The 25,160-nt window shown below is 47.3% G+C and overlaps 1 protein-coding gene across 4 annotated transcripts in view; it reads left to right on the top strand.

Annotated features, from left to right (window-relative positions):
- The window catches only part of LOC138491614 (nuclear body protein SP140-like), a 3,009,150-nt gene that overhangs the window by 1,739,486 nt on the left and 1,244,504 nt on the right, over positions 1 to 25,160 (top strand). The window lies entirely within an intron of this gene.

Below are 25,160 nucleotides of genomic sequence, written 5' to 3' on the forward strand. Positions count from 1 at the left end.
ACATGGAGCACAGTTCTGGTTTATAAATCACATGATACATGTTTTTTTTTTCTTTCTTCCAAGCTTTTGTCTTCACGTGGACATATGTACACGGATCATGTATTGCATTCTTCAAGGGGCACCTGGGGGCTTTAGTGATGTTCAGCCAGGTAGGTGCAGAGTTGGGCCCAAATGTCTTTGGGTCTGCTCTTGGGAGATACAAGAGTGATAAAGCCCTCTTCACATTCGTTTACATATGTCAGGTCTTTGAGCCATGTTTGTAGGGTGGCAGCTAACCTAAATTTTCCAACATCTAAGGATGTTTCTTTTAGCCACTACACATACCATATTAAATAGCCTGTGTGTCTTGGTGGGTACCTTCCCGATATCCCCAAGTAGGTGTTTCAGTGGTGTAGGAGGAATGGGGATGACTAAAATATCACTTAAGGAGGCTGATACCGCTTCACAAAATTCAAGTATCTGTGGGCATGCGCAGTAAATATGAAATGAGTCTGCCATGTCCGTGTGGCATTTAGGGCATCTAGGTGACTGGGCTGGGGAAAATCTCCCCATTTGTTTGGGAGTGAAGTGTAGGTTACTCAGGATTTTAAACTGGATCAGTCTAAAGTGTGCGTTGAGGGACACCGTTTTAGTGAGCTGACAGTATCTAATCTTTGTGTGTCATCTAGCGTCAAGCCTCTGTCACTTTCCCATTTGCCTTTCATGTGGTTACCTGAGGGGGTGTGAGCTTGTATTGTTTTATATATTGTCTATATGCCACAATGAATACCGTTTGGTAACATGATGGCTTCTGTGAATGGATTAGCTATAGGCTCAGCTGGGAATGAGGGCCAGACATGTCGAAATGCTGCTCTCATTCAATGGTATTGTAGCGCCTTAGAGGGACTGTGCCCCAATTTGGACAGGAAGTCGGCTAATGGAACAAATGCTCCATCCGGGAACATGTCCCCTACTGTTATGCTCACCTGGACCCCACAGGGGTGTCGATTTGACCCGGACAGCTGCGGTCTCAGTCAACGTGATGCGTAGTGCAGAGATGACTGTCTGGACTGGCCCGCCGAGTCTTGTCTGCTGGACCCGAAGAAGTATTTTCCTGCAAGTGGAGACAGGGATTAGCCACCTGTGGGTTTTAGTGATGGCCTCCCAACTGTTCTCGCTCTCCCCCACTAATCACCTCTGATATCCCCTTAGTAACCTTTGTAAAAGATGAGCTCTCCATCCTGCGTGTTTTGCAGGGGCGCGTAGATACCAGTTACTTCACTGGTTTGAAGGCGTTGGGAGAGTTCCGGTAAGCATTGACTCTAAAGTCCCAGGCGGGATTGGTAAGTATCAAGTTCAAAGAGTTCAATGTGCCCGATGTTCACTCTTGTCCCCTTCCTTCCTTAAGTTGCAACTGAGTTCGTGAGAAGAAGGTCTCGTAGCTGCTGCTGGCGTTCAGGTAAGAGTCTGTGTTACCCAACGCTGTCCGGTAACTATTACATGCGTTAACGTGTTGTTTTTCTCCCTCTTTACAGATGCGGCATATGAAGATATGGAGAATAATACCGCCGGTGGTAAATCAGGTAAGTCTATGGTGGTAAGAGGTATTTGTTGATTCCCTTGGCTCACCTTGTTATTCTTGTGCCCCTAGGTGCCGGAGTACGGCGAAGAAATGATGGAGACAGTGCCAGATCGAAAGATTCTGTGAGAACTGGTGAGTATGGCGCCGTGCTGGAGCTGGCGAAGCGACGCGTGCAGGACTGATGTACTTCCAGGTCGGGAGATGAAATGGATCCGGAATCAGGTGAGGAATTTGAAATAAGTTTGTTTTCTAACCTTGTCCTTTTATTCCTCTTTATTCTAGGAGCTCTGGATTTGAGGCGGGCGTGGCAGAAGACTGGATGCTGGCTGCAGGCACGGTGAGAGTCACGCTGCTGGATGCAGAATAACATGAAGCATGTGCTGCTGTTCGGGCGTGGTTTAAATAGCCTCCACAGTAGTCCCAGGAAAGAAGTTCCCCAGGACCACACCCGAGTAAAAAATAGTCCCTGTAGTAAAATAGTCCCATCCAGGCCTCACTTTGGCTTGGATTTATTTGCAGCATGGTCTGCATGAGGTAAGTAATGTCCATGAGCCTGGCGCCTATGGCACCAGGACTGATTTATATTATGAGCCTGGTGCCTACGGCGCCAGGACTGAACCCAGACAGCCCCTAGCTGGGGCTGCTGGGGTTTTTGTAAATGTCTGGATGCCTGCTCCCGGGGCTGATGGGCTTGATCCGGATGCTCGGGGGTAGGCATCATGACACCTACTTGTTAGCTGACCGTGGGGATCCCAAGTTGTCCGTAGATCTGGGTCAAATGTGGGTGATATTCCGGGATAGTGCTATAGGGGGGACTTGTTACAATATGGGGTAGTAATGTTGAGTCTTTTAAATATTCTGGACCACACTTTCACAGTACATTCCACAAGGTCGATAGATGTGGTGTCAACGTAGCATTTTGCAAATATAACTGATCGGAGGTCAGTGGCGAGGCAGCGTATTTTTTTACTCGAAGATGTGCATGGTTTTCTGTATTAGCAAACCAGTATCCCGCATATTGGGCTTGAGCTGCATTATAATAAAGTTCAAAGTCTGGTGCCGAGAGGCCACCAGTATCGAATGGTTGTGTCATTTTCACCCAGCTCATTCTGATTGCCCTGTTGTTCCAGACAAATGCTGAGACAATGGATCATAATGTATTAAAGAAGGTTCTCTCCGGCCATATAGGTATATTACTAAATAGGCATAGCAATTTGGGTAACACTTTAAGTTTTAGTAGTGATATGCGGCCGTAGGTTGATAAAGGGAGGTATAGATTGTTGGGTGGTCAGTGGTCACCATCTCCCCTAGGTAACGGGTCGAGCTTGGGGACCAGCGGAATCCCATTATAGAGTCTATTCGAGCCTAACCGGGGTAAGTGGTATTATTTCGTATTTAGAAATGTTGATCCTGTAGCCAGAATACTTGGAGAATTTGGTTATATCTGTCATAATGGGAGCAAGATTGACCTCAGGGTCCCTGATGCATAATGGAGTATCATCAGCATATAATGAGATCAGTTGGGGAAGACCATTTATCCTAACACCCACCCCGGTGTGAGTGTTTAAGTTGTATCAGTGCCGCCATAAATTCAATAGTGAGAGCAGATATAAGAGGTTAAAGGGGGCATCCCAATGGGAACTTGGGGGAGAGGGTGTGATTTGTTCTGCCCATGGCATTTGGGTTGTTGTATAGTAGTCGGATGTAGCTCAGGAATTGAGACCCAAACCCAAAACGATCCAGTGCAGTGTACATAACGTTCCAGGATATCGAGTTAAACGCTTTCTCACTGTCAAGGGAGGCAGCAATTACTTTGGTCTTTGGGTCCAATTGGGATATGATGGTGAATAATCTACGCAAATTTAGGGTTGTGGATCTGGTGGGAATAAAGCCTGATTGATCAGGATGTACCAGGTAGTTCATGTGGGGCATCAATCGGTTCACGATGGCCTTAGCAAATATTTTTGCATCTGAATTTATTAGGGAGAGTGGCCGATAAGACGCTGCCTCCTACAGGGGTTTGTTAGGTTTGAGCCGAACTGAGATAACTGCCTCGCGCAGCGGTGGGGGGAGAGTCACAACCGAGATAGCCTCCTCCCATAATGCCAGGGGCAAGTTCTGGTAAGTAACTCTTGTATAGATCTATGGGTAGGCCATCTGGTCCCAGGGCATTCCCTGCAGCGAGGTCTTTAATCACTTGCTCTATCTCTTCAATGGTCAATGGGGATTCCAGTGCGGTACTGGATATGGAAGGCAGCCTGGGGAGTGGGGCCGAATCAATATAGTGAGCTAGGTCGTTCTCTGAAACTGTACCAGCGTTAGCATATAATGATGAGTAAAATTCAGTAAACAATTAATTGCATTTTCCCGCACATGAATTTCTCCCCCCCGCCTGCACACACTGGTTATCAGTTGTATGTAGTTTTCAGATTTAACCAATCTAGCAAGCGATTTACTGGCTTTGTCCCCTTCGTCGTACCTCCTGGTCCTGCTGGGCATGGTGGTGTAGGATTTCACTTTTGCTGCAAACTTGACCCACCCAGAGACGTTAAAGTTTAGCAGCTTCTGCCTGTGAGAGATGTGTTTCTCGGATATGATATGATATGGTATTTATAACGCGCCTATACACGAGTGTTTCAAGGCGCGACGAGGCGGGGAGGGGAAAAACAGTGGAAGACAGACAAACGATCCTACTAGGCCAAGTGACATTCAGATCGTGCAAGTGCAAGGGGTGGGAGAAGGGAAAGTGCCAGGGGGAAGGGAGAGGGGAAGTGCAGTACAAGGGATGGAGGAATGGATACGGTAGGAAAAGGCCTGCGAGTGGCAAGTGCAAGGTAGAGCGGAAGTACAGGTGGGGGGGACTGAGGGGATACAGAAACAGTCCCTAAGTGCATGGGGTTCCAAGGGATGCAGTGCAGGAGTGCAAACGGTGGGACCTGGCCCCAGGGTCAGAGCGGTGGCCAGGTAACCAGAGCAGGTTAGGCCGAGGGGTTTCAGCAGGGGAGAGAGGCAGAGAAAGCAGAAGCAAAGAGGAAGGTTTTGAGGTGTTTCCGGAACCGGAGATGGTTCTTCTCAAGTTTCAGGGAGGCAGGAAGGCTGTTCCAGAGGGAGGCTCCTGCCGAAGAGAGAGATCGACCACCAACTCGTTGCTTGGAGAAGCGGCTGACCCTGAGGGAGTTGGAGGCAGATGAGCAGAGAGTCCGAGAAGGAAGGTATTTAGGAAGAGAGAGTTGAAGGTAAAGCGGCCCCAGAAGGCCTTGTGGATAATGCAGAGGGTTTTGAACTTAATCCTTGCAGGCACTGGGAGCCAGTGCAGAGATTTCAGTCCTGGAGAGATCCGATCCCTGGGCTTGAAACCAAGGACAAGTCTCGCAGTGCTGTTTTGGATGAGTTGCAGAGGGCGGAGAGAAGAGGCAGGCAGGTTTAGATAGAGGCTGTTGCAATAGTCCAGCTTAGAGAGAACCAGGGCTCTGGAGACGGTGAGCTTCTGGGGGAAGGAGAGGAGAGGATACAAGCAATAGATGGCTTTTCTCTATTAAGGAGAGAAAGTATTTTCTGTCTTTCAACAAGGTTATGCAATCCATTAACATTCTAGGAAGTTATATTAAATGACATTGTTTAGAGTGAGGTTAACATATATAACATAGAAGATGAGTGCAATAAGACAATAATATTAGGAGAACAGTTAGGCCGCCACCCAAAAAGCGAGAATAAACTGCATAAGTGAAGTTAACAATTAAGGAGGGACACATAAGAGAAGAGGGAAGACAAACAAGATCAACATAGATATTTGTAACTACAATTGTGTAGTTACATTCAGAAGGTCAGAAAGTCTGCGTAATAACATATCTGTAGTATAATTGCATTTAGAAAGTCTGCATAATAGCATATCAGTGGTGTAGTTACATTCAGAAAATCTACGTAATAGCATATCTGTAGTGTAATTTCATTTAGAAACTATCTGTAATAGCACAGCTGGGGTATAATTGCATTTGGAAAGTCTGCCTAAATGCATTGCTGTGATCTAGTCTGCGTTTAGAAAGTCCACCTGATAGCATATCTGTGTTATAACTGCATTTAGAAAGTCTCCCTAATTACTTATCTAGGGTATAATTGCATGTAGAAAGTCTGCCTAATAGTATATCTGGGGTATAATTGCATTAAAAAGTCTCCCTAATAGCATGTTAATGGGGTAGTTACATTCAGAAAGTCTGCATAATAGCATATCTGTAGTATAATTGCATTTAGAGAGTGTCTGGTCTAGTTTGCTTTTAGAAAGTCAGCCTAATATCATATCTGTGTTGTAATTGCATTTAGAAAGTCTGTCTAATAGCATGTCTATGGTGTAATTACATTGACTAAATCTGCCTAACAGCATACCTGTGGTACAACTCCACCTAGAAAGTCCACCTAATAGCATATCTTTTAACTAGTTTGTATCTAGAAGGTCAGCCTAATAAAATATCTGTGGTGTAATTGCATTCAGAAAGTCCACCTAATTGCATATCTGTGATCTAGTTTACATCTAGAAGGTCAGCCTAATAACATATCTGTGGTGTAATTGCATTTACAAAATCTGCCTAATAGCATGTCTGTGGTGTAATTGCATTGAGTAAATCTTCCTAATGGCATACCTGTGGTGCAACTTCACTTAGAAAGTCCACCTAATAGCATATCTGTGATCTAGTTTGCATCTAGAAGGTCAGCCTAATAACATATCTGTGGTGTAATTGTATTCAGAAAGTCCACCTAATAGCATGTCTGTGGGGTAATTGCATTTAGAAAGTCTGCCTAATAGCATATCTGTGGTGCACCTGAATTCAGAAAGCCCACCTAATTGCATATTAGTTGTATAATTCCATTTAGAAAGTCTGCCTAATAGCATATCTGTTGTGTATTTTCACTTAAAAATCTGCCCAATAACCTATCTTTGATCGAGTCTGCACCTAGAAAGTCAAGTGGTCTAGATGCATTCTGCGGTATAGTTGAACTTAGAAACTGTGAATAATCTGACTCGGCGGTTCAGTTGATCCTAGTAACTGTGAATATTCGCACTGGATGGTATAGTTGAACACAGAAACGGTGAATAATCTCACCCAGTGGTATTATTGAACCTAGAAAGCGCAAATAATCACTGTTTAAACACTGTTCAAATTAATCCAAACCATGAGTCTACCCAACCCACCAAGGTCCGCCGAAAATAACCCCCTTGCGCCCGCCCTACCTCCCATCCCCCCTTCCCCAAGCCATCCTGCCCTCCACCACGTCCCCTACCCATCCCCTATCCAAACACCAAGCCCGAGGAGCACGGTGGTGAGCCAACCATCCTAAGTCCACCGCACCTCCCATCCCCCCCACCCACCCACCTACTATCATCATACCTGTCCCCCCCTCCACCCACCCGCCAGCCCACAATCTTCATACCCGCAGCCCCCGCTCCCCCGACTAATGGCCAACCTATCCTCATAGGCGTACTCAGCCCGCTACCATCCTCCCCCACTCCCCTTATCAACTCCCACCATCATCCCCCTCTGACCCCACCCCTTCCTATCCCTAAAAACTGCACACCTCGCCCTTGCAAGAACAGTAGCCTCCTCCCTCTCCCCCTCCAACTCCCCCACCCTCTCTCACACACAACCGCAACAAAAACACTGAAGAGAAAACGTCCCTGGTCCCCCTCATTCTCTCAGTACTCATCGCCACTCCTGTCCCGACCCACCTCCTCTTCCTCCCAATCTCGAACGTCACCACCCTCCCTCCGCCTCACCTGCCCTGAAACCCCTCTCCCTTGAATTCTCACCGACCACAACTGAAACCCCTAACCCCCCGCGCCCTACTTTCCGAACATCTGACCTAAATCCAATCAACCCGTCACCCCTGTCGAACCTCTCCCCCCCAAAATCACCAACTCAACTGCCTGCCTACTCTTCCCATCGACCACCAACCAACTTCACCCTCTCGCTCCCCATTTTCCACCATCTCCCCTCCCACCCTGCACCTCTGCACCCCCTCACCTTCCTGCACCAAAGTAAATTGCATCCTTTTTAATGCCCGATCTGTAGCAAAAACAGACTCAGCATTTTTGACCTCCTCGCCTCTGATAAACCAGACCTGGTCTTTATCAGGGAAACCTGGTTCTCTGACAACTTCGCCCCCATCGCCAATGAAGCCTTCCCCCAAACTACTCCCTCATCCCACTGAACCGCCCCTCTTGAGGAGGAGGAATAGCAATCGCCTTCAAGTCTCACTTCCATGCCTCAATCACCGACAACCAGCCATCCATTCCTTCCTGCGAAACACTCCTCGTGAAACTATCCCTCCCCCATTCGTTTCCCCACAGCTTCCTAATCATCCACAGACCCCCTGGCAATGATAGACAATTCTCAAACAACCTCTGCGACTCAATTGCCACCCTCCAACTAAACCATCCTACCCTCACCCTTCTAGGAGATTTCAACATTTGGCTTGACATCCCCACCAACCCTATGACCCACTCTCTGGTTGACGGCCTAGATTAACCTCCATACCCACATAAACGGACCGACTCACTATAAAGGACACACTCTTGATCACCACCCACAACTTGATTCACCTAAACTCCCCCACTCCGATCATCTGGTCCGATCACTTCATTGTTTCTTTTGCCATTCGCTCTCCCAACCCGGTCCCCTTACCTGAACCAGAACCTCTGATTCTACGCAAATGCTGTAAGAAACTAAAAATCACTCCCGACCTAGCCGATGCTCTCCTCTAGTCTCCTCCCACTACCAGCCTACCCGACGAACACCTAACCTCTGACGCCTTTGACTCATGGCTAAACACCTCACTAATCCCACTCATCACCTCTTGCAAACCATCAGCTTGCCATGGACTTTTCCCTAGATGGTTCACACCAGAACTGATGACCACTAAACGACTATACAAATCTCTAGAACGCACATGGTGGAAAGAGTAAACAGCCAGTAGCAGATCCACCTTAGCCCGGCACCATCGCCAATACAAGGCCGAAATCCGGAAAGCTAAAAAAGCCCATTACAATTCCCGAATCCTAAACTGTAAAAACCCCAGCAAAGAACTCCACAAAATCATCGCCGAATTCACCAAACCATCATGTACCACCGCCCTTCCCAGCCACTCACAATCACTGTGCGATTCACTCTCTCTACACTTTTACACCACAGCGCTCGAAAGAACAAACTCTCTAACCAACAAACTAGCTCTCTTACACCCACCACGCAATCCACCCACACTACCGGCCAACCCTCCGCCTATGACCACTACCCAACCAACGTTCGACTCCTTCAGTCCAATATCAACTGACCAATTTCTCAAACTTCTCTCTGCCTGCAAACCATCCGGCTCTCCGCTGGACCCTTGCCCAGCCACAACCCTCAAAGAAATGTTCGCATCTACCTGCGCAGGAGAACACGCAAGAACCATCATAAATGACTCCCTTCCTCTGTAATTTTTCCAGACGCATTCAAACCGGTTCATGTCAAACCTCTTCTAAAAAAAACCTTCCCTCGACCCTCTCGAACCCAAAAACTACCGCCCCATCTCAAACACCAGGTTCCTTGCCAAACTCATTGACCGAACCGCCTACTCCCAACTAAATGCCTTTGTTGAAGCCAACAATCTCCTAGACCCCGCTCAATCAGGTTTCAGAACCAAAACCACCCTAACCTCAATCTGGGATGACCTTAAAAACACAGCAGATTCTGCTGGATGCGCCGCATTAATCCTTCTTGACCTATCCACCGCCTTCGATACAATCAACCACTCAATCCTCCTTGACCGCCTCCACTCCCTAGGAATTTGAGGTACCGCTCTCAAATGGATAGCATCCTTCCTCAATAATAGGAACCAAATAACCCTACTCACCACCTATTCCTCCCAAGCCCGACCAGTCGACACTGGAGTTCCACAAGGAGCATGCCTATCAGCCCTCCTGTTTAACCTCTACATGGCCACCCTCCCACTTATAATTTGTTCACACAGCATCCTGTGCTACAACTACGCCGATGACACTGAACCAATTCTAAAACTCCTGAACCCAACTGCCGACCCGACCTCGCTTCCTGCCTCCTCGACATAGATCTCTGGATGACCACAAACCACTTCTTGCTAAATCCCTCCAAAACCGAAATCATGGTATGTGGCAACACCGAACTTCTTCCACACCCACTACCCTGGCCATCTGTCATGGGCAACTCACCAACACCCTCTAATTCTGTAAAAAACCTTGGATGCACCCTAGACACAGACCTAACTCTCTCGCGCCAAGTCAACAACGTCTCAAAGTCATGCCACTACCACCTTAAAACTCTTAGGTGCATTTTTCCATACCTCTCTTTTCCCAACAGACTCTCCGCGGTCCAATCAATTATTATATCAAGACTGGACTATGCTAACCCCCTCTACCTCGGAGTCCACGCATACCAACTGACTAAATTACAAAGAGCACAAAACACTGCAGCCAAACTGCTACTAGCGCTTGGCCCAAGAGACCACATCTGCCCAGCCCTCAAAACTCTGCCCTGGCTTCCAGTTGCCCAACGGGTGACCTTCAAAACATTATGCATTTCTCACGGAGCACTGCATAAAACCGGACCTCAATATGTTCAAGACAAACTAAAACCCTTTCACCCTGGACTACTCTAAAATCAAGCTCAGCCGGCCTCCTAGTCATACCAAAAACAAACTCAGTCAGGTTAGGTGGATCATCATTCTCAGCCTTGGCCCCCACTCTGTGGAACGCACTTCCACCCCACATCCGACCCACCGAGGACCTCCTGTCTTTCCGCAAATTACTGAAAACATGGCTCTTCCCCTAACACCGACCCCTAACTCAAATTGGATAACAGCAACTCATGACATTAGCCCAAAATGCTAGATCATAAATAGCAATTCAGCATCATGATCCGAGCGAGAAATCGAAATCTAATAACCTCTAGGGTAAACTAAAAAGAAAAAGACAAACAAAATAGAATGAGTAAAAAGGATCAAACCAGTGAAGTGGATAAAAAGAATAAGTTGTATGAGAGCAGTAAAGTGGTTGAAATTAATGAAATGGATGAAATAAATGTAATGGACAAGAGGATCAAAGTGGACGAGAGGAATAAAGTGGATAACAGCAATACAAATAGCCCAAACTACTAGATCATAATTAACAACAACATAAATAACAATCCAACATCAAGACCCAAGCGAGAAATTGAAAACTAATAACCTCTAATTTAAACTAAAAAGGACAAACAGAATAGAATGAGTAAAGTGGATCAAAGCAGTGAAGTGGATAAATAGAATAAACTATATGAAAGCAATAAAGTGGTTCAAATTAATGAAATGGATGAAATGAATGTAATGGACGAGATGAGTGCACAGAGTGCACGGAACAGGTAGAGTGCATGAAACAGATAGATGGCATAGAATGCAAGCGTGCTTGGTATAAATGGAACAAATAGAATAGACTATTCAAGTGCGTGAGACAAGCGTAGTGCATGGGACAGATGGAGAACTTGGGACGGATTGAGTGCGTGCGACAAGTGACATAGAATGAGTAAAGTGGATCAAAGCAGTGAAGTGGATAAATAGAATAATAAATTGTATGAAAGCAATAAAGTGGTTGGAATTAATGAAATGGGTGAAATTAATGTAATGGGCGAGATGAGTGCACAGAGTGCACGGTACAGGTAGAGTGCATGAATGAGATAGATGGCATAGAATGTAAGAGTGCATGGTATGAATAGAACGAATAGAATAGACTATTCAAGTGCATGAGACAAGCGTAGTGCATGGGACAGATGAGAACTTGGGACGGATCGAGTGCGTGCGACAAGTGACATGGGTTGAACCGATAATGCAGGATGAATGGATGAAGTGGAGCAGACGAAGTCAGTGGAGCGGATAAAGTTGGTGGAGCGGATGAAGTACGTAGAGCAGATGAGTGCGTAGAGCGGATGAGTGCGTAGAGCGGATGAGTGCGTAGAGCGGATGAGAGCACAGAATGAATGAGAGCGTTGAGCAGTTGATACTGTGGAGCAGATGAGAGCATGGCGCTGATGTAGGGTGTGGTGCAGATGTAGGTCGTGGAATGGATGATAGCGTGCAGCGGATGTAGGATGTTGAGCAGATGTAGGCTGTTGAGCGGATGTAGGGTGTGAGGGTGTTGAACAGATGTAGGGTTTTGAGCGGACGGGTGATGTGGGTGGAAGGAACGGGTGATGAATGTGGAAGGAATGGGTGAAGTATGTGGAAGGAACGGGTCAAGTATGTGGACAGAACAGATGTAAAGTGTCAAGCGGGTGTAAAGTGTGGAGCGAACGGGTGATGTATGTGGAAGAAACGAGTGAAGTGGGTGGAAGGAACGAGTGAAGTGGGTGGAAGGAACGGGTGATGTATCTGGAAGGAACGGGTAATGTATCTGGAAGGAACGGGTGATGTTTGTGGATGGAACGGGTGAAGTGAATGAATCAAGTGAAGTATGTGGTTGGATCGGACGAAGTATGAGGTCGGAACAGGTGAAGTATTTGAGCAGTATGTAGATGGATGGAATGGATAAAGTATGTGGAAGAACGGGTGAAATATGTGGAAGGAACAGAGAAAATGGAAGGATAGAACGTGTGAAGTATGTGGATGGAACGGGTGAACTATGTGGATGGAACGGACGAACTGGGTGGAACGGACGAACTGGGTGGAACGGATGAACTGGGTGGAACAGGTGAAGTGGGTGGAAAGGGTGAAATGGGTGGAACGGATGAAGTATGTAGATGGAAAGGATGAAGTATGTGGATGTATCGGGCGAAATGGGTGGATGGAATCGGGGGAAGTGGGTGAATGGAACAAGTGAAGTATGTGGAAGGAGCGAGAGAAGTAGGTAGATGGAACGGAGAAAATGGGTGGATGGAACGGGTGAAGTGGGTGTATGGAACGTTGGAACGGACGAAGTATGAGATCGGAACAGGTGAAGTATGTGAGCGGAACGGACGAACTGGGTGGAACGGACGAACTGGGTGGAACGGACGAACTGGGTGGAACGGGTGAAGTGGGTGGAAAGGGTGAAATGGGTGGAACGGATGAAGTATATAGATGGAAAGGATGAAGTATGTGGATGGATCGGGCGAAATGGGTGGATGGAATCGGGTGAAGTGGGTGAATGGAACATGTGAAGTATGTGGAAGGAGCGAGAGAAGTAGGTAGATGGAACAGAGAAAATGGGTGTATGGAACGGGTGAAGTGGGTGTATGGAACGGGTAAAGTATATGGATGGAACGGGTGAAGTATGTGGATAGAACGGGTGAAGTACGTAGATGGATGGAATGGATAAAGTATGTGGAAGAACGGGTGAAATATGTGGAAGGAACAGAGAAAATGGAAGGATAGAACGTGTGAAGTATGTGGATGGAACGGGTGAACTATGTGGATGGAACGGGTCAAGTATGTGGATGGAACGGGCCAAGTATGTGGAAGGAACAGGTGATGTGGGTGGATGAAAAGGGTGAAGTGGATGGATGAAACGGGTGAAGTATATGGTGAAAAGACGGGTGAAAATATGGATGGAACGGGAGAAATGGATGGATGGAACGGGTGAAGTATGTGGATGGAACGGGTGAAGTATGTGGATGGAACGGGTGAAGTATGGGGATGGAACGATCGAAGTATGGGGTTGGAACGGGCGAAGTATGTGGGTGGAACGGATGAACTGGGCGGAACGGGTGGAGTGGGCGGAACGGGTGGAACGAAAGAAGTGTGTGGACGAAACGGGTGAAGTTGGTAGAATGGATGAAGTAGTTGGATGAATGGATGAAGTATGTGGATGGAATGGGTGAAGTGGGTGGAACACGTGACGTGGGTGAAACGGGTGAAGTGGGTGAAATGGGTGAAGTGGGTGGAACGGGTGATGTGAGTCGAACAGAAGAAGTGTGCGGTTGAAACGGGCGGGTGGAAGTAGGTGGATGAACGGATGACGTATGTGGATGAACAGATGACATATGTGGGTAGAACGGGTGAAACAGGATGTATGGAACGGGTCAAGTATGTGGATGGATAATGCATGGAGAACGGGTAAAATGGGTAGAGCGAGTGAAATGACCGGATGATGAAATTATAACATGCACAGATCGGACGAAGTGCATTGATCAGAAAGAATACATAGAACTGATCGAACTGATAGTGTGCATTGAACTGAGCGAGTACATGGAACGGATGGAATGCACGGAACAGCTTGAGGGCACGCAATGGACACTTACAAAAATGATTAGAGTGCATAAAATAGATCGAAGTGCATAGAATGGTTGGAGTGCATTAAACGGAGTGAATGGAACGGTTTGGAGTGCATGGAACGGTTTGGAAAGCATTGAACGGTTTGGAGTGCTTGAAATGGTCGGAATGCATGGAACGGTCGGAGAGCATGGAACGATTGGAGTGCATGGAACTATTGGAGTGTGCTCGATCTCAAGCACCTAAGGTAAACCACCATATCACATCTCCACGCTTACTCTCTTCTTTACACCACCACTCAACTGGAACACAGCGATACTATGACACCATTCGATATAGCTGGTCTCATACCTTCACTGCCTCATACTTCCCATCATCCTAACTAAACACAGCTGGTCACACATCCTCCAGCCTAGGTGTTCTCCTCAGGCCTAACACAGCCAGAATCTGTCTGGATAACAACCTGCCAGAACGAACACATACTCTTGATCTCACAACCACCACACCTACCGCTAATAAGCAGCTATCACACGAATGCCACACCGGCTGCACACATATCCGGTGCTCACACGCACCTTTTGAATCTCTCTCTCTCTACTGACCTGAACTTCGGTTCCCGAGGGCGTTCAACCTACCAGTGCCTTGAGATCATACCAATGGTACTCAAGGCACTATATGAATGCAAAGTAACATAACATAACTTCAAATTAAAAAACAAAACTATAGATAGGACTGTGGCTAACAGGATACAGCCACACCCATCCATGTCGAAAGAGTAATGAAACAAGGGGTGGAGAGCCACTGGACAGAAGGTTACCTCACGCCCCACTCTGATGGAAGGTCTAAGAACAAACGTTCTAATGTATTAATCTGTTAAGTAACATATCCATATTCAAGTAGCTGGTGCAGACTTATCCATATCATGTCTTCTGTGACTCTAAGTGTCTGAAGTCTATTGGTTTTTGAAAGGTATAAGAGTGATCATTGAGCGTAACTTTTAGAGTGGCTGGGTGTATGAGCCCATATCTCGCATTTAACTGTTTAGAGCAGGTCTAGAGGTAAGTAGCTCTTTTCTCCTGGCAGTAGTCATGTTAGACACATCTTGGGATATGAAGATCTTCTTACCATCCCAAGCGAGCTGCTTCAGTAGCTTCACTTTATCCATTATAAGTAGAACATGTGTACAGTCTAGTAAGGCAAAAATAAAGGTTCTGGAGGCGCCCTAAGAATTGCTCACTGAGTCAATTGGACCTACTCAATGAGCCCTCTGGATGTTAAGTTTCACTGACTCTGGTAGGTCAAGGAGCTTAGGAAGCATAATATTTAAGAATAGAATGAGATTGCCTCTTTCAATTCCTTCTGGAAGGCCTACAATCTGCAGATTATTTCTTCTTCTGTTTTCAAGATTTTTGGATTGTTTTTGTAAAGATTTGACAGTAGTTTCCAGCATTTGTACTCTTTTGGTGACATCCTCAGCATCAATTACTCGCCTCTCTGCCTCGCTCATTCTTGACTTGAAGGTAGACCACTTATCATCAAGCATTTGCAATTTTGCATTTGTGGCTTCCATAAAAGGTGTTAGGGCCCTATTTTCTATACAAGAGTTTGCATGGCAGGATCCAGACTATCTTCTTTTGACGTTGGTGAATTACTCGTAGGCCTTTTAAGGGTATTAGAAGGAGATGAGGGTATTTCTTTGGTCTGTCCTTTTTTGATGAAATAATAAGCTGGGTAGTATGGCTCAGTAGTTATCAGAATATAACAATATTAGAGCTGAACACGTAATATTGTGGTAATATATTAGTTACACCAACTGCAGGCTTTTAATATGTTATTTTGTAAGATTCCCATTCACAAACCAGCAGTGTAGCTGAGCTCCTGTAAGACGTATATATTGAGCAATGCTATTTGAAACACAGCAACGAAGATAATTCACAGTGAAGTGCATTACATATTCATTTGGTAATGTAACTAGTATTTCTTTACATAAAAGAGACTATATAATGATAAAACACTTGCTGCTTGCAGAATAATCCTTAGCTCCTTCAAACTGAGGGCTGGAAATATCATTTGTGGTAAAAAAAAAAAAAGATAGAAAGTACCTTTTGCACTTAGTTTCTCGGCTTAGTTTATAATATGAACCTGTGTTCTGGTGAAAACAAGTTTCCGGCGTGTTAGCGCACCTCACTACGCGTCCAGCCGGAGCAGCTGACAGGAGACATCGGCCCGTAAATCACGGGACCTCAGCGGCTTCCGGCTGCACCCACGAACTTCCTGAAAGGCACACAGCAGGCAGGCTCAGACTCCGGAGACAGCTCCACAGACAACCAGGGATACTTGAGGTAATAAAACCCTAAAGTAGGGTAATAGTCTTGAGGGAATTACTGCACGTTGATAATTATATATAGCCACCGGAGTGGGAGCACAGAATCAGGCAGCCATCTCGGTTGGCGCTAAGCCGCACTCCCCATCGTGTTACGCTTTAATGCTTCAATGCAGCCATGTGCTGCTATTGGGTTATTGAAGTGTGATTTCTCTGTAAATTAACGTTTACAGGGCAGACAGGGATCTATATTTAAGGTTTTGATATTTCAAAGCAGAAAAACAATTTTAATCCAGCTACCACACAACCACAAGCTAGAAAAATACTGAAAATGGAATCAAAGACAAGATAACCAATATCAGAGTGGCGGAGAGTGGCAGTCTTGCTGCTCTATACTCTTCAAAGTTCTTCCTGTCGTTCCTGTCTACTGAGGAGGTGTGTCACACACAAACCTCCATAAAACCTCATTTACTCCACGGAGCGGACGCAGAGTGGCGGAGAGTGGCAATCTTGCTGCTCTATACTCTTCAAAGTCTGTTGTTCCTGTCTACTGTCTACTGAGGAGGTGTCACACACAAACCTCCATAAAACCTCATTTACTCTGCAGAGCGGATGTGGAGTGGCGGAGAGTGGCAGTCTTGCAGTCTTGGCTGTCATGACAGCCACGGCTGCGGATCCCTCCACCACCGCTGAACTTGCTACTTTGAAGCTCAGCAAGGAAGAAGAAGGCCGCCAGCTTCGTAGCACATGTTCTCGTCCTTTATCTACTAGACCGCAGCCTGCTGGCTGCAAACAGAACATGGATCGGCTAACACAGCGACCCAGATGCGGCGAGGGCCCGGCTGTAACAACCCTGAGAAAGGACAAAGCAACCCGGGAGGAAGAAGAAGTTGTGACGGAGGCTGTCTCCCTTACCTTCGAAGTTGCCGCAACAGCGGACCCTGGTGCGGACGAGCCCGCAAAGATGCTGGATCTGGCCACCCATCCTATGGGGCGCGGAGGACCGGGACGGCCTGTGCGATCTCCGGTAGCCGGCTCCCCTCTGGACCCCCCCTCCTCAGATGGGCTGCCGGCTTCCTCCGGAGGGAGGGCTGAATGGCCCGAGATGGAGGGGAGGGGCCTGGAGGGGCTTTAAGCAGGCAAAGCACACCCCGCCGACGCGGAAGCAACAAACTCCCCTGACTCCTCCCACATTGCTCCTCTCGGCACAGGGAGGGAACAGGAGCATCAGAGGAAGGAAATCAACATTGTCTCCATAAGCACTACTCCGTTGCCCTGCCCCACGAAGTCCCCGGTGTCACCCAGACGCGAGATGAAGAAGGACTTACCTGTGGGTGGGGAAAACCCCATGCCTCTACCTGCTCCAGAAAAGAACAGAGTCTTGCCCCCCCAAGGGGAGACAAGCAAAGAGACCCAATTTATCAGCAATCCCCAAAATGTGATCAGGATCACCGCAACAATCCATGCTGACCTAACAAATGAAGGATCACTATCCTTGACTTGTGTAACGCTCACCTGGTTCCCACGGAGGCGCGGCGTCGAAGGCACAGAACTCTGAAGATGGACAGGAAGGACCCCTCTATTCTGGCTTCCCTGGCTCGTTGGATACCCTCCTTAGGGTTTGGAAGGATGAGCTCTCCATCCTGCTTCTGATGCAGGGGCGCGTTGAAACCCAGTTACTTCACTGGATTGAGGATTGATGGGAGTTCAGGTAAGCTTGACTGTTCAGGTAAGGCGCTGTAAAAGTTCTGTTCAAAAGTTCAAGCTTAATAATAATGTTCGTTGTCTAATTGCAGCAAGCGCTAATGCTTATGTCTTTTTCCCCTTAGGGGCCGGGGTTCGGAGTGCCGGAGATATGGCGCCGACCCGAAGTGAAACAGTTCTGGATGAGCGCCCAGGTAATGTCTTTGCATTCGCTCATTCAATGTCTTTGTCTTTTTTCCCCATAGGGGCCGGGGTCCGGAGATGCCAGGAAGCTTCAGGACCCGAAATGCAGTGGGAATAATCCAACAGGTAAGACTTAAAAGGAAACTGAGCTTTCCTTATTCCTTTTCTCCCTCTCACCTTTGTTCTTGTCTTTTTTCCTCTAGGCGCCGGGGCGTAGCTGAATCTGGAAGATCGCTGCTGAAGATGGAAGCGCCTTGCAAAGGTGAGTAAAATGCAGCGCTGCAGCGATCGAAACGAAATGCCTTTAAAATGATGTCTTCCTTTTCAGGGCCGTTGGAGAAATGACTCCGGGATGCAGATTTAGCAGGTAAGGGCTTTTCTTCTCCTATTCTCTTCCTTTCTCCCCTTGCAGGTGTTCCAGGGTGCTGGCAGGCGTGGCTGAAGTCAGGATGCAGGAGCTGACACGGTGAGCGTCCAGCTGCTAGGTGCAGAACAACGCGAAGCATGTGTGGCTGTTCGGGTGGGGTTTAAATAGCCTTGGAAGAAGTTCCTGGTATGTATCCTTCCACCAATCAGGTATGTATCCTTCCCCGACCACACCCGGGTGGTGAAGTAGTCCTACAGGTTAAGTAGTCCCATTCAGGCCTCAAGAGGGCCTGGATGAAGCAGCAAGGTCTGCATCAGGTAAGTGTGCACCCAAGCACTTAAACACATATCCTCTTCTATGAGCCTGGCGCCTAAGGCGCCAGGACTGGGGTCCGCTATGAGCCTGGTGCCTAAGGCGCCAGGACTGAGTCCAAAGGGCCCCGACTTGGGCCCGCTGAGACTTCCCTGGGGAAAATGATGTCTGCCTCTGGGGTTGCTGGGCCCGGCCTGGCTCCTTAGAGGTAGGCATCATGACAGTACCCCCCCTCAAGGCCCCTCCCAAGGTCTTTTCCTCTGGGGGTTTTGGTTTGTGCGGGAATCTTCGATGGAATCTTTGAATTAATCGTGGTGCGTGAACATAGTTACTGGGTTCCCAAGATCTTTCCTGAGGTCCATATCCTTTCCAATCAACAAGATAGAAGAGTTTCGACTTAACTATCTTGGAATCTAAAATGTCTTTCACTTCGAATTCTAATTCTCCATCAATTTGGACAGGGCCTGGGGGCTCAGACAGTCTGGTTCCAGGTTGTACTGGTTTTAGAAGAGATGCGTGAAAAATGGGATGAATCCGCATGTTGGATGGTAAATCGAGTTTAAAGGCCACTGGGTTGATAATAGCTTTGATGGGGTAAGGCCCAATGAATCTGGGATTAAAAGTTCGCTGACCCTTGAGGGGTAGATGTTTAGTTGCTAGCCATACCTGATCTCCTACTTGGTAAGGAGGAGTTTTGCTTCGGTGCAAATCAGCGTTTTCTTTATACTTTTTCTTGGCTTGCTGTAAGTGGGTTGTAGCTTCTTTGAAGGCTTGGGTTATTGTGGAATGTAGGTGATTTACTGCAGGCATCTCCAGGGTCAGAGGTGGATCTAGGTCAGAGGTCCGAGGATGGTGACCATACAGGGTATAAAAAGGAGTCTGTCCGGTTCCAGAATGCACTGAATTGTTGTATGCATATTCTGCAATCCAAAGGATGTCCTTCCAATTCAACTCGGATTGGTGTAACATGCACCGCAGATATTGCTCGAGAGTCTGATTGGTTCTCTCGGTTTGTCCGTCGGTCTGGGGGTGGTGGCTGGTGGATAACGGCACGTCTATTTGTGCTAGTTGGCAACATTTCTTCCAAAAGTGGGAGATAAATTGACTTCCACGGTCTGAGACTAATATGGAAGGGAAACCATGTAACCGCACTATATTTTCCATAAATTCCTTGGCCAAGGTGGAAGCTGACGGCAATCCTTTTAAAGGGATAAAATGGGCCATTTTGGAGAATAGATCCACTATTACGAGAATCGTGTTGTAACCACCACAAGGAGGCAGGTCAGTTATAAAGTCCATTGACAAGGTGTGCCAAGGTGCTGGTGGAATGTCCAAAGGTTGAAGTAGGCCGGCTGGCCTTTTCTTTTGACTCTTATTTTGGGCACAGATTCCGCAAGACAACACAAATGACTTTATGTCTTTTCTCCAAGAAGGCCACCAGAAGTGGCGTTTGATCTTTTCTTCTGTTTTCGCGATACCGGGGTGTCCTTCCATTAATGATTCATGATGACGGGTAATGACAAGTTCCTGCAATTCTTTACGTGGCAGAAATAACCGCTCTTGGAAGTAGGGTAAATCATCCTTAACGGTGTAGTGAGGACCCTTTTGACTCCATTCCAGTAAGGCAGAAGAGTCAAAAAGCTGTTTTACTTGAGCTTGGATGTCCTCAATGATTTGCAATGAAGTCAAGCCCAGAATTCTTTGTTCCGGTATGATTGGCACAGGTTCTAAACTCGAATTGGGTTCTTCCATGCCTATCCGGGATAAGGCATCTGCCTTACCATTCTTGCAGCCAGGGCGATAGGTAATTACAAAATCAAATTCCGCAAAGAATAAAGCCCATCGGAGTTGTCGCGAAGATTGAGCTTTGGCCGTCTTTAAATACTGCAAATTTCTGTGGTCCGTAATTACGGTGATGGTGTGTCTTGCACCGAGAAGATAGTGACGCCAAGCCTTGAAAGCTGATTTAATAGCCAGTAGTTCTTTGTCGGTAATTGCGTAATTGAATTCAGGTGGAGAGAATTTTCTGGACCAAAAGGCTACAGGGTGTAGTTGCTTAGTTTCTGGGTCTCTTTGCGACAGGACAGCTCCCATGGCCGAACTGGATGCATCGGTTTCCACGATGTAAGGGAGATCTGGGCGCGGGTGCTTCAATACAGGTGCAGAGGTGAATTTGGTTTTCAGGTCCTGAAAGGCTTGTTCAGCCTCAAGAGTCCATTCAAAGCGTTTGTTTTTCTTTAGGAGAGCTGTGATGGGTTGAACAGTTCGAGAAAATTCCGGTATGAACCTTCGATAGAAATTGGCAAAGCCAAGCATGCTTTGCACTCCCTTCACAGAGCTAGGAGATGGCCATTTGAGAATGGCGTCCACTTTCCGCGAGTCCATTCGGATTCCTTGAGGTGTCAGGATGAATCCGAGAAACTCCACTTCTGTGGTATGAAAAACGCATTTTTCGAGCTTGGCAAATAATTTGTGCTGGCGCAATTTCTCAAGAACTGCCCTAACATGGTTTCTGTGATCAGATTCTGAGGAGGAATACACCAGGATGTCGTCAATATAAACGATGACACAAACATCGATAAGTTCCCGAAGAACATCATTCATGAAGTACTGAAAGGCGGCAGGTGCGTTGCACAAACCGAAGGGCATTACTTGATATTCGAAGAGCCCAAATTTGGTGCGGAATGCAGTCTTCCACTCGTCGCCCTCTTTTATACGTACCAGGTGGTAAGCTCCTCGGAGATCTAGCTTGGTGTACACACGAGCATCTTTTACTTGGTCGATAAGCTCAGGTATCAGGGGCAAAGGGTAACGATTCTTAATCGTTATCTGATTTAGGGCGCGGTAGTCAATACAGGCCCTAAGGTCTCCTTCCTTTTTAGGTACGAAGAACAAAGCGGAAGAGACTGGTGACTTTGATGGGCGAATGAAACCATTGGCCAGGTATTGATCCAAATACTGGCGCAAATGCAGGTTCTCAGGTTCAGTAAGAGCATAAATCCTACTACAAGGTAGTTGTGCATTGGGTACCAAGTCAATTTGGCAATCGTAAGATCGATGGGGAGGTAAGGTGTTAGCCTGCTCTTTCTGAAAAACGTCTTGGAATTCTTGGTATTCAGATGGTAGCTGTACAGGGGTGGAAGTTACAGAGGCTAGACCCATAGCTGGATTCCTTGGGTAACAGGTTGGTTCACAATCAGGAAAAGTTATCTTCTTTGCTCGCCAGTCTATTCTCGGATTATGTGTTTCTAACCAAGGGATTCCAAGAAGTACTTGAAATTGTGGGGCCTTGATCACATCAAACACGATTGCTTCCCGATGTCCGTCCTGACCCACCAGAGTGATTTCAACTGTGGAATGCGTTACAGGCCCTGAGGCTATTTCGGTTCCAGCAACTGTAGTAATTACATCTTGGGCTACTTTCGGGCGGAGAGGAAGCTTAATCCTGGAAGCCAATTCACGGTCTATGTAATTTCCAATAGCTCCACTGTCTATGTATGCTTTTATAGCATGCAAGTGCTGAGGCTGTTTTGGGTCTACAAGCACCATTGGCATGACAAAATGCGAGGTCAAAGAGTTTGTTTTCAAGCTCGGCAAGCGGACCCCTACGCTTGTCGGGCTAGGTCGTTTCCCGAACCAGGTGTCAATAACTCGTTATCAGTGGCTCCAACCACCTTCTTGGGTGGTTTAACTGGACAACTTTGAAGAAAGTGACCGGAAGTTCCGCAATACAGACAAAGTTGCATTTGTCGCCTTCTCTCTCGTTCCTTCTGCGTTAATGGTCCTTTAACACTGCCAATTTGCATAGGTTCGGAAACGTCAGTACTCTTGGAGTTAACGTGGGTCTTGATAGGTACTCTGGTTTCATACTTGAGCCGATCTGCTTTTCTATTTTGAAGTCTGTGATCAAGTTGAACCACTAAGTCTATGTAGTCTGCGCAGGCCTGGGGTGGATCTACTATCTGAGCTACAACATCTTTAAGCTCTCCGCGCAGGCCTCGATGAAACAATATGATCCTTTTATTTTCAGGCCATCCGGTTTCCACAACTAGTCTATTAAAGGTGGCGATATAGGACAAAAGATCCTGATTACTTTGTCGTAAGGATAGCAGTTCGTTGTCAAGGGCCTGTCCCTGCGAGTGTCGAGCGAACAATCTTTCCATGCTGGCCTGGAAGCCCTGGAAATCCCGGAGAATGGGATCATCCTGATTTACCAATGGAATAGACCAATCGGCAGCACAGCCACTGAGGTAAGATAGTACAAAGGCTACTTTGGTCTGGTCGTTGGGGAAGGCCCCGGGCCTGCATAAAAAGTGTAAACGGCATTGGTTCATAAAAACAGCATATTTCTTGGGATCCCCCGCAAAACGTTCCGGCTGGGCCAAAGGCATGTGTCCAGGTAGATTGATTTGTACCGGGTTATTCGAACCCATTGTTGTAGAAATATCTCCGGAAACAGGTAAAGGAGTGTGCTCTGCCTGGCCCTGCAATAACCTTTTGGCCAGATCATCAGTTCTTTCCTTGGATAGGATTAGTTCCCTTCTGAGAGCATTAGTCTCCTGGCGGGCTGAGTGCACTTCTGCCTGTAATTCCCCTAAAAGATGGGCCAGCTGATCTGTCTCGGAAGTCTCCATAGCGCCCAGGTGGGAAATTGTGGTAAGGCTTCGCGTTCTGTAACGCTCACCTGGTTCCCACGGAGGCGCGGCGTCGAAGGCACAGAACTCTGAAGATGGACAGGAAGCACCCCTCTATTCTGGCTTCCCTGGCTCGTTGGATACCCTCCTTAGGGTTTGGAAGGATGAGCTCTCCATCCTGCTTCTGATGCAGGGGCGCGTTGAAACCCAGTTACTTCACTGGATTGAGGATTGATGGGAGTTCAGGTAAGCTTGACTGTTCAGGTAAGGCGCTGTAAAAGTTCTGTTCAAAAGTTCAAGCTTAATAATAATGTTCGTTGTCTAATTGCAGCAAGCGCTAGTGCTTATGTCTTTTTCCCCTTAGGGGCCGGGGTTCGGAGTGCCGGAGATATGGCGCCGACCCGAAGTGAAACAGTTCTGGATGAGCGCCCAGGTAATGTCTTTGCATTCGCTCATTCAATGTCTTTGTCTTTTTTCCCCATAGGGGCCGGGGTCCGGAGATGCCAGGAAGCGGCAGGACCCGAAATGCAGTGGGAATAATCCAACAGGTAAGACTTAAAAGGAAACTGAGCTTTCCTTATTCCTTTTCTCCCTCTCACCTTTGTTCTTGTCTTTTTTCCTCTAGGCGCCGGGGCGTAGCTGAATCTGGAAGATCGCTGCTGAAGATGGAAGCGCCTTGCAAAGGTGAGTAAAATGCAGCGCTGCAGCGATCGAAACGAAATGCCTTTAAAATGATGTCTTCCTTTTCAGGGCCGTTGGAGAAATGACTCCGGGATGCAGATTTAGCAGGTAAGGGCTTTTCTTCTCCTATTCTCTTCCTTTCTCCCCTTGCAGGTGTTCCAGGGTGCTGGCAGGCGTGGCTGAAGTCAGGATGCAGGAGCTGACACGGTGAGCGTCCAGCTGCTAGGTGCAGAACAACGCGAAGCATGTGTGGCTGTTCGGGTGGGGTTTAAATAGCCTTGGAAGAAGTTCCTGGTATGTATCCTTCCACCAATCAGGTATGTATCCTTCCCCGACCACACCCGGGTGGTGAAGTAGTCCTACAGGTTAAGTAGTCCCATTCAGGCCTCAAGAGGGCCTGGATGAAGCAGCAAGGTCTGCATCAGGTAAGTGTGCACCCAAGCACTTAAACACATATCCTCTTCTATGAGCCTGGCGCCTAAGGCGCCAGGACTGGGGTCCGCTATGAGCCTGGTGCCTAAGGCGCCAGGACTGAGTCCAAAGGGCCCCGACTTGGGCCCGCTGAGACTTCCCTGGGGAAAATGATGTCTGCCTCTGGGGTTGCTGGGCCCGGCCTGGCTCCTTAGAGGTAGGCATCATGACAACTTGCCAGTCATCAAAATCCACTGAAGAACAAAGGTCTCCAAGAAAGCTCCAATCTAAAGGGGCCAATAACTTGCAACAGCTCGATCTAGAGGAAATCAAAAATAAGGCAAGCTTCCAAAGCAAGAAGCGACAGTGGAAACAGATGGACTCCCCGCAAAAGGAAAAAAGCGCCAATTCAAAGTAAAAGGCCAAACGAAAACCAGCAGACAGAAATTGGGCGCAACACAGAAGCATACTTCAGCTAAAACTGGCTGGGCGAAACCCAGTCCAAAGATCTGGAAGCTGGATTCTGGCAAACCATCAGCTTTAAGTCTAGTGACAGACTTTTTCAATTCATTCACTCCTCTTTCTTCAGGAAGTAGGGAAGAACTCACAGACGCAGAAATTCTTGAGGTGGTAAAGGTTTGCCAGCCACCAAACAAACAGAAAAATGGACCAAACCGCTGAGAAAGCACCCAAAAGTATAACACTTTGCAGCACACAACAAGGGTTGGAGCAGCTGACGCAAGTAACAGAGAGAGAAGACGGATT

This window comes from Ambystoma mexicanum, chromosome 10 (assembly GCF_040938575.1).
Source record: "Ambystoma mexicanum isolate Mex_15411 chromosome 10, UKY_AmexF1_1, whole genome shotgun sequence".
Taxonomy (NCBI): Eukaryota; Metazoa; Chordata; class Amphibia; order Caudata; family Ambystomatidae; genus Ambystoma; species Ambystoma mexicanum.